The 11,155-nt window shown below is 40.6% G+C and overlaps 1 protein-coding gene across 1 annotated transcript in view; it reads left to right on the top strand.

Annotated features, from left to right (window-relative positions):
* Positions 1–11,155, top strand: part of LOC143025749 (uncharacterized) — a 76,585-nt gene that overhangs the window by 35,705 nt on the left and 29,725 nt on the right. The window lies entirely within an intron of this gene.

The raw sequence follows: 11,155 nt of genomic DNA, 5'->3' as shown, positions 1-11,155 counted from the left end.
CTGGAGTACTCCACGACCCTGTTTTGTATATCGTCACTTCAGTCATGCTCACATCAATTCTGAGAAGTCCTTCACCCATAAAGACTTTAGGAACTGAAGTCCCATGATAGCTCAGCAGGACACAAGTTTTCTATGCAAGCTTAGGCAGAGTTTAAGATGCAGAAAACAACAGGTTAAAAAATTATCCATGCTCTTGATGCCGGTCATGCTGAAATTGTGAAAGAAAACAGACATTACATCAAAGCAGTAATAGACGCGCTGCTCTACACAGCCTGCCAAAATGTGGCCCAGAGAGGTCACAGGGAATTCACCAATTCTACTAACAAAGGTAACTTCCTAGAACTACTGTCAAAAATAAACTGAGTGGTCCTGGCAATGCCAAATACACGCACCACAAAATCCAAAATTAACTGCTCGCCATCATAGTTTCAGTGATCAGAAAGGACATCAGCAACAAGATCCAGAAAGTAGAGCATGCTGCCTTAATAGTAGATGAGACCAAGGATGTCAGCAAACAAGAACAGCAGTCGATTGTGGTGAGGTATCTCCACCAACAGAGCCTTCATGAGGAGTTCCTTGATTTCACAGCAGCCGAGGGTCTGAATGCAGACTCACTGCTCAACAAAATCCTGGAGACCCTGGCCAAATGTGGTATTGACCACAGCGCCTGCATTGGCCAGTGCTATGATGGAGCTGCAATCATGCCAGGGCACATCAGTGGTGTACAGAAGAGATTCAGGAGAGAGGTACCACAGGCTGTGTATATCCACTGTTATGCTCATAGGCTCAACCAGGTGCTGGTTAATTGTGCAAACAATGTCCAGCCTGCAGCAGTTGTTTGTATCTATACAGACCTTCTACAAGTTCTTCTCTACTTCAGTAGTACATGAAGAATTTCTAAAGGTGCAAAAAGAATTGGATAACACAAAGAAGTACATAAAATTGAAGTGATCGTCGGATATAAGATGGGCCTGCCAACATGCTGCTTGTCTGGTAGTAAAAAAAAAGTGCCTGCCATAGTGACAACCTTGAAACGTCTCATGGAGGGAGACAATGCACACAGAGCCACTGAGAAAAAAATTATGTGTATCCTGCTAGATCAGCAGTTTGTGATAAGTTTGATGACCATGGAAAAAATGTTGCTGATGACCAAACATCTGCCAGACCATCTCGATTCACCTGACCTCCAGCTGGGCTCTGCAGAGGACTTGGTGCACTATGTCACTTCTGGACTCTCAGAAATGAGGACTGAAGCTGCCTGGAAGGGGTCAGAGGAGGCTGCTGAGTATTTGTGCAAGGCAGTTGGGATACACACTGAGATTCGGTGTCCAAGTAGACAACGATCTGCTCCCAGACACCTGAATGAATTCATCATAAAATCCAGTACAGGTCAGAGACATGGAGCTACACCAGATGCCAGGAGAAAGACTTTTTTTTATCCCATCAAGATAAAATGCTCAATGTGCTGAGCAGTCGATTCTCATTTGATGCCTGCAATGTTCTGATGGGTGCTACTGACTTGAACCCGAAACATTCTTCATTTCTGGACAAAGAAGCGCTCTCAGGAATTGCAGTCAATTATGGAGTGGTAAAAGATGATCTTGCAGTGTAGGTCCACCAATTGAAAAGACTCATAGCTAGGAAGAGAGACAATGGCCAGGAAGTGTCCACACCACTGGAGCTTGCAGCATTGCTGAAGCCATACAAGGATGACTTCATGGGTCTGCATTGCAGTGAGCCTCCCTGTCACCTCAGCCTCTTGTGAAAGGAGCTTCTCATGTTTGAAGCTCCTCAAAATATGCTTGAGGAACAGCAGTGGTGACAACCGTACCAGCAGGTCCTGGAGCTGCAGCGTCTACGTCGTGGGACCACCCCCCAACCCCAAGAGTTGGGGGCCAAACGGCAGCAACTACCCCTGGCCACCGGCTCTACGCAGGTGGCACCGATCCCCAAGAGGAGCTACGCCTACCTTGGGGAGTACCACAATCCTTTTTCCCAATATGCAATATTACGTTTTTTCTGCACTGAGGGGTGATTTTCCGGCGATCACCCCTCTTCTTCTACTTTTAGCTGGAGATGTAGAGAGCAATCCTGGGCCCACCACAAAATACACATGCCCAACATGCTCTAAACCCATTACTTCGAGCAGACAGACAAAGGGCTCAGTTCAGTGCAATATGTGCAAAAACTGGGCCCACCTCACTTGTACAACACTTGCTGACACAAACCAATACACAAACACTTGGACATGTTCTACCTGTCCTCCAGTAACCCCACTACCACCTCCCCAACCACAACCAGCACCCTCACCCACTCCCAATTTCCCTCTGCCCTTACCCCCGATTAGTACTCCCCTTCCTTTGTCCCCAATATATCCTTTCCCCCCTCTGACCCAGATCCTACACCTTCCCCACTACCACCCCAACCTCAACCCCAAACGGCAACATACAACACATACAAAACACACAACATCAACATATTACAACACAACATTGACGGTATTAACACGAAAAAACATGAACTTGAACACTTTCTTAAACAACACAACATACACATTGCGATTTTACAAGAAACAAAACTAAGACACTCACACAAAACACCATCATTTCATAATTACACCACCATCAGACAAGACCGGACTGACGGCTATGGCGGTGGACTCATCACCCTGATCCACCACTCCATCTGTTTTGTGGACACAAGTGCCACAACCAAAATTCTCCTCCCTACCACAGATAACACTACAGAAATCCAATCCATTCGAATCCGCACAGGCAACAAATCAACACTGACAATAGTTAACATGTACATTCCCCCCCAATCATCCCCCACAGTTCCAGACACCTTCAGGCCTCATTTTAGCCAACTAGCCTCAATCCCCAACCTGATCATGGGTGGAGACTTCAACGCCAAGTCGTCTGCCTGGTATGTCGACAACCCTGACACAGATAGAGGGCTTGATATACAGACTCAGTTTGACTCATTGACTATCATGAACAACACACATAACTATACACATATCCCACACCAAGCCCTCTACACTCCCTCCTCTCCTGATATCACCTTTTGCTTCCCCTGCCTAACCCCAACAACATCATGGAGAGTGGTCGGAACCCTTGGCTCTGACCACCTTCCAATCATCATCACCACCAAAACAAGATGCACCCCTGTTGGCCACAGAAACACTTACACCAATTACAAGAGAGCTAACTGGGAAGCTTTTACTGAAGAGACAGAACAACATTATGAAACACTTAACAGTACACCAATCACAAACATAAACAATGCTGTGCACACTTTTAATACAATCATACAAAATGCAGACAAGAGATACATCCCTAGAGGCAACAGAAAATCACACAACCCCAACTTCACACCAGAAATCCAAAGCCTCATCAGACAACGTGACACACATAAACACGGTACCCCCACACCTATCCCTCAAAACATAGCAGACCAAATACAAACACTAAACACTGTGATTGCCAATAAAATACATGAACAAAAAACACAAAATTGGCAAAACTTTATCAATACACTTGATCACAAAACAAACACCAGCAAATTGTACAAAACACTCAACAGCATTACACTATCCAACAGTAACACTACACGCTCTCACGCAGCAATAATCACAACAACAGATAATCTACCCTCAAACAGACAACAGGCAAACGCACTCATACGTCATTTTGCACAGACAAGCCATCTCACTTCTCACCCTAACGACCGACGCACCATTCGACGTAAGAAAGACTTTCCCACAGACTCAGACTATATACCCTTCATAGACAGTCAGACAAAACTCATAATACATAGTCTCAAGCACTCATCTGCCTGTTAACCTGATAACATAAGCAACATCCACCTAAAACACATTGGACCACAAGGTATACATGCACTCACAAACATTGCAAACTACAGCTATTCACACAACACTATACCCGACATCTGGAAGCATGGTAAAATAATCACCATTCCAAAACCGAACAAAGACCCAACAATTCCAACATCGCACCGCCCAATCACACTTCTCTGCACCCCCTCTAAAGTCATGTTGACTCACAACACGGTTTTAGGGCACTACACTCCACAAACACTCTTCTGACAAACCTCACACAAAGAATTTTAGATGGCATCAATTCAGATAGGCCCCACCAAAGAACACTTCTTATAACATTAGACATTAGTAAAGCTTTTGATGCTATCCCCCGCCACAACCTAACAAATAAAATATATAACACAGACATGCACAATAACACCAAAAGATGGCTGGCCAATTATCTGGCAGGTAGGAATGCTTACGTGTCATATAATGGCCAATCATCGCACATCAGAAACATTAAGAACGGAGTACCACAGGGCTCAGTTCTATCCCCCACACTATTTAATCTATACATGCATGACTTACCCACGCCAGACACCTCAGAAATACAAATCTCTTCCTACGCAGACGACATAACAATCACATGCACACATCGTAACACAGACAAAGCTGCAGAAATAATCCAGCCATACCTTGACACACTCAACACATGGTTCATCACAAACAGACTCAAAATAGCTCCAACCAAATCTACAGCAACACTTCTCACCAACTGGACAAAAGAACACAAATACATACCTCATCTCTACATCAACAACACTCTAATACCACACACAAACACACCGAAAATTCTTGGTGTAACATATGATACATCCATGTCTTTCAAACAACACATCACAAACATAAAAAACAAATGCACACCCAGACTTAACGCACTTAAGTCAATCACTGGAACAACATTTGGACAAAACAAAGAAACTAATATAACAATATACAAACAATGCATACGCTCAGTGTTGAATTATGCGAGTCCTGCATGGGCTCCTAATCTCAGTGAGACACACCACAACACCCTTCAAATCATACAAAACAAAGCCCTAAAAACAATTACAGGCTGCACAAATACAACACCTACAGACCATTTACACCATGAAAAAAAGTCCTCAAAGTCAAGGACCACCTCGACATGAGAGGCACACAAACACTTGCCGCAGCCACTACAAATACATTACACCCGCTACACTACATAGCAGAACACCCACACACACCAAGAAACATTAAAACAACACCCAAAGACCTTTATCACGCACAGATACTCTCTTCTCTTCCTCCACAACCACCAAATACCAGCCTCCGGAAACATATTCATAATCATATCACTCACCGCTCCATTAACACACTGAAGGACAACACACTGCTGCATGCCAGACCCCCTGATATCCAACCTTCTGAATCCTCTCTCCCACGAAAGGACAGAGTCCACTTGGCCAGACTGCGGTGCGGTCACCACCCAGCACTTCTAAGCTACCAGAAGAGGCTGGATGACCGCGTTGTGAACAGCTGCCCAGGATGTAACACTTCACCCCATACCATACAACACATAATGGAAGACTGCATTATACACAATCATGCACGCAAACAACACAACATACGCTCTATAAAGGATTTGTGGGAAAACCCAGTTTCGGCTATGGCATTCCTTGGGGAGACGGGACTGCTCGGACAGACAGTCTAGGGAACGACAACAACAACAACAACAACAACAACCGTACCAGCAACCTTACTGTGATATCAATCAATTCTTGGTGGGCTAAACAGCTAAATTTTAGATAAGATCAAAAAGATTATATATTAACACTGCATTTTCAAAAGCACAGGTGTCTAAAATGTGCCTTAGTATTCATACATAGCAATTTACCATCAACAATTTACTTTGATGGCATTTTGCGAACCCCTCCACATTTTACCCCCCCCCCCTCGCCTCCCCAATGAAAAATTTCTGGCGCCACCACTGTTAAGAAAACTGGAAACCATAGGAAGGATACAAGGTAAACTACTGAAATAGATGGAAGACTTTTACATAGAAGAAAAATTAAGGTAGTGCTCAGAGATAAGAGTTCTACTTGGGAAGAGGTGATTAGCGGAGTTCCACAAGGATCATTATTGGCTTCAATAATGTTTGCTATTTATATGAATGACATGGGCGAGGGTGTGGAATGTTACATGAACTTCTTTGCAGATAATGCAAAACTGTTAAAGAAAGTGAGTACTAAAACAGAGTGTGATTCACTGCAGAGGGATCTGAACGGGGTTTTTGAATGGAGTCAGAAGTGGAAAGTGAACTTCAATATTGATAAATGTAGCATAATGGAATTTGAAAAAAGTAAAAGAGGATATCAGGACAATATAAAACTGGTGAAAAGGAAGTAAAGAAAGTGGGATCTGAAAAACACCTGGAAGTAATCATCACAAAAGATTTGTCCCCTGACAAACATATAAACAAAATTGTCGGTAAAACCTATAACTTGCTAAGATCACTAAAAATGGCTTTTACTTGGATGAAGAAATGGTAAAGAAAATATTAGTCACACTGATAAGGCCCAAATTGGAGTACGCAGCGACTCTATGTTCACCCAGTAGTAAAAAGACTATAAGGAAAATTGAGAGAATCCAGAGAACAACGACGAAGTTGGCCCCAACACTTTCAAAACTGTCATGTGAAGACAGATGATCAAAACTAGGATTACCGACTCTAGAACAAAGAGGAGAAAGAGATTTGTTGGTCATCTACATAATTATGAGAGGTATAGAAGTCCTTGGTAGAGACGACTTACTAAATTGGAATAAGAGAAAAACAAGAGGACATGGAAGGAAGCTCAAAAAGGACAGCTATAGAAGAGACCTGAAAAAGAACAGCTTTCCCCACAGATTGGTGGATGTATGGAACATACTAGACGACACAATAGTGTGTGCAAAAACAATACACAAATTTAAGACCAAATTAGATATGGCGAGATACAGAGACAGGACGCCACGAGCACAGTTCCCCTTCCCTTAAGATACAACTAGGTAAACACACACACACACACACACACACGCACGCACGCACGCACGCACACGCACACGCACACACACACACACACACACACACACACACACGCTCCGTGTCGCAGTATGCTATGGTGTGAACCATGCATTGCACCAGTGTAGGTTTGAGTCCTGACCACGTGCTGAACTTGCCCACTTGAGAATAAACACACACACATGGAAGACACGAAACCGCCAACACCTTCGTCGTTTTTGCTCCAAAGAAGAGGAAAATTCTTGGATATACAACAAAGGAAGGAAACCTGGTTTGTATTGAATGGGAGGGGAGAAATCGTGGGTGTCCAAAATGAAATCTCTGCAGTGCTAGTTAAATGGAATAAGATGTAATAAGCAAAAAAAAAATGAAGGAAAACAAGAAAAAGTTTGACTCGAACGACGACTTGACAGCAGAGTCATCTAGAGGCGCCACGCCGAAATATGATGTAAACAATAGATTCGTAACACCAGCGGCCACGCAATTTTATAACAATGATTCGTTCTCGGGATTCGGTAAGTACGAATGAAGGAGTTTAGGTCGAATCTTAGATATAGAAAGGGAAATGAGCAAAAATAGAAAGTGGTAGGAGAATAAAATCATGGACTTAAGGAAAGAAACTGTTGAACTAATGGATTGCTTAGCACAAGCTAACATTGAAATTTCCGGCCTGAGGAAACCTAACTCTGAACTGAGAGCCGAATTTAAGGAAATGAAAAATTATATAAGAGAGGTGAAGCGTGAAAATGAAAAGAAGAAAATTAATGATACTACCAATAGTAAAAATCTAAAAAATGAGGTAAATAACAAAATACAAGAAATGACTGAAAGAATTGAAGAAAACTTAGATTAAGAAATGGAAGGAAAACATAGAAAATAAAGAAATTGCCTTTAAAGAAATAGTTCAACAACAAATGCAGGAGAATGCACAATACACAATTATCCAATTAATTAATGAAAAGGCAAATTGGGTAAGGAATGCAGTGGATAGGAAAAAATGTATTGTGGTATATGGACTAAAAGAAAAACGTGGTCTGGCGAGGTACATGAGAGAAAAAGAAGAAAAAGAAACAGCAATAACAATCCTAAAAGAAATTCAGGATGGAGACCAGGATGTAGAGAAAGACATCGATGATGTGTATAGAATTAGTCATTATTCTAAGGAAAGAAATCGACCCCTAAAGATAAAACTAAGATCACAAATGGTAGTAGAAGACATATTTGAAAAAGTAGGTATGTTGGCAAGGAGTGAACATTAAAATAAGATATGGATAAAAAGAGAAATGAGTATTGGGGAATTAGAAAAAGAGAAGACACTAAGAGATGAAGCTAAGAAAAAAAAAACACGAAGAGAACGGAGACTGAAAGCTAGGAATTCTACTGGAGAGTAATCGACATAAGACTGAGAAAGTGGTACATCAGAATGGGCGAACCAAAAACTGAAAAAAGGTGGAAAAAGAAAAAACTAAAAGTGGCCTATGCTAACATCGACGGATTAATTTCAGGACTGAATGAACTTAATGACTACCTATTAGAAGAAAAACCAGACATAATGGGAATTGTGGAGACTAAATTAAGGGGTGCAATACCACCCATCAGTGTTGGACAAGGGCTATACAATTACTGGATTAAAAACAGAGACGAGAAACAGGGAGGGGAATCATGTTCTTGGCCAAGAAATTCTTGAATGTGACAAAAATTGCGGAGGGCAAAGGTAATGTAGAGCTGATCATGATAAAAGTCGAAGACAAGGACATGAAAAGTAGAAAGTTTGTGTTGACTTATGTGCCCCCAAAAACGAACGATTGGAAAGAGAACGAGCATATGTAAAAAATAGAAGACACAAGGCTGAATATTAAATTGGATACTAATGGGCGGAGGTAACCTGGTAATTATGGGGGACTTTAATTGCAGAGAAATTTGTTGGGAGGACATGACATTGAAAGGCGGAGAAGACTTCTGGGGTAATGTATTACTGGACATGACCATGGAATATACAATGACACAGTGGGTCAGTGAAAACACCAGATACAGAAATAATGAGGAGTCGTCGAGACTAGATTTAATATTTACAACAGAACCTGAAATTTTGGATAAAATTCAATACAAGACACCAATTGGAAAGAGTGACCATATACTTATTGAGACTAAACTAAAGGAAGAAATACACATGGAGAGAAATTAAAAGCATAGGAAAGGAAGATCGATGTACAACACTACAGACTTTGGAAAACTAAAGAAATTCCTTCAGAATACAAATTGGGAAAAAATTTATATGGAAGAGACAAAAGTGGAAGAGGAATGGGATATCTTGATGGATAACTATAATGAAGGAGTGAATAGGCACGTACCAAGACAGAAGCTAGAGAGAGTGTACATTAAATGCTGGTTCAACAGAAGATGCAATGAGGCAAAAGATAGAAGAGACAGAGCTTGGAAAAGATGGAGAAAAGATAAAAAAAAATTGGAAATGGCAAATATATATAAACTATAGAAATGAATATGTAAAAGTGCGAAGAGAGGAAAAAAGGAACCATGAAAAAGACATAATAGACAAATGCAAAGAGCAACCCAAACTATTCTATAGATATGTGAATAGCAAACTTAAAAATAAACAGGAAATGGAGAAAATACGCCAAGGAAATATAAAATACACAGAAGATCTAGAAATGGCCGAAGTCATGAATAATCATTTCAAGTCTGTTTTTACTAGAGAGAAGGCACAATATTGGGACGAAGGAAATGAAGTGCGATCACCCCCCCCCATGAGCGAGATAATAATAACGCAAAAAGAAATAATGGAACATTTATCAAACCTTGATGTCAGGAAATAGTACGGCCAGACGGAATTGCAAATTGAATTCTAAAAGAATGCAAAGAACTAATGGACAAAATACATAACATAATAAGTTGCTCACTTAAAGAAGGAAAAATACCAAAAGACTGGAAAATGGTAACATTGTACCAATGTATAAAGAAGGAAACAAGGAAGAACCAACTAACTATAGACCGGTTTCCCTAACAAGGACTGGAGCCAAAATTTGTGAGAAAATGTTCAAGAATAGATGGGTAAAGCACCTGGAAGAAAATAATATAATAGACCCAAGACAATTTAGGTTCAGACAAGGAAGATCATGCACCACAAACTTAATATGTTTTTACTCAAGACTAATAGACATAGCGCAAGAAAGGAATGGATGGGTTGGTTGCGCTTTCTTGGACTTACAAAAAGCTTTCGACAAGGTACCACACAAAAAATTATTAAAAATAAATAAATAAATGGAACATACAGAAGGGATACAAGGGAGCCTACTAAAATGGATGAAGGACTTCCTGATTGGTAGAAAGATAAGAGTAGTAATCAGAGAAAAATATTCAGATTGGAAAGAGGTGATCAGTGGAGTTCCGAAAGGATCTGTATTGGCTCCAATAATGTTTGCTATTTATGTGAATGACATGGATGATGATGTGCAATGTTGCTTGAGCTTCTTTGCAGACGATGCTAAATTGTTAAGGAAAGTAAAAACCGAAACGGATTACGAATCACTACAGGAAGAACTGGATAAGGTATGGAACTGGAATCAGAAATGGGAAGTAGACTTCAATATTAAGAAGTGTAGCATAATGGAGTTTGGAAAAAGCAAAAATAGAATATCAGGACAATACAAAATTTGAACTAAGGAGGTAAATAAAGTGGGATCTGAAAAAGATTTGGGAGTAATTATCTCAAACGACTTGTCCTATGGTAAACAAATAAACAAAATTCTTAAGATCAATAAAAGTGGCATTTACATATTTCGACGAAGAAATTATAAAAAAAAAAATATTAGTCACACTGTTATGGCCTAGACTAGAATATGCGGCCACATTGTGGTCATCCAGTACCAAAAAGAATATAAAGAAAATAGAAAGAATCCAGAGAGCAGCTACAACATTTTTCCTGCACTTTCAAACTTGTCATATGAAGAGGACTGGCTAAATTGGAGTTACCGACTCTGGAGAAAAGAAAAGAGAGAGGCGACCTACTGACCATCTGTAGAATCATGAAGGGCACAGCAATGCTCGATAGAGAGAACTTGTTAAACAGGGACAAGAGAAACACAAGAGGACATGAAAAGAAACTAAAAAAAAAAAAACATAGTTATTGAAGAGATCTGAAGAAGAAGTTTTCCACATAGAATGATGGGCAGTTGGAAAAAACTGGACGAAAAAATAGTGTGTGCAAAAAACATTCATGAACTTAAGAG

This window comes from Oratosquilla oratoria, chromosome 5, assembly GCF_046742065.1.
Source record: "Oratosquilla oratoria isolate Oo_2021 chromosome 5, ASM4674206v1, whole genome shotgun sequence".
Lineage (NCBI taxonomy): Eukaryota > Metazoa > Arthropoda > Malacostraca > Stomatopoda > Squillidae > Oratosquilla > Oratosquilla oratoria.
The sequence above is the reverse complement of the archived record's forward strand: the minus strand, read 5'-3'. Positions and strand labels throughout refer to the sequence as shown.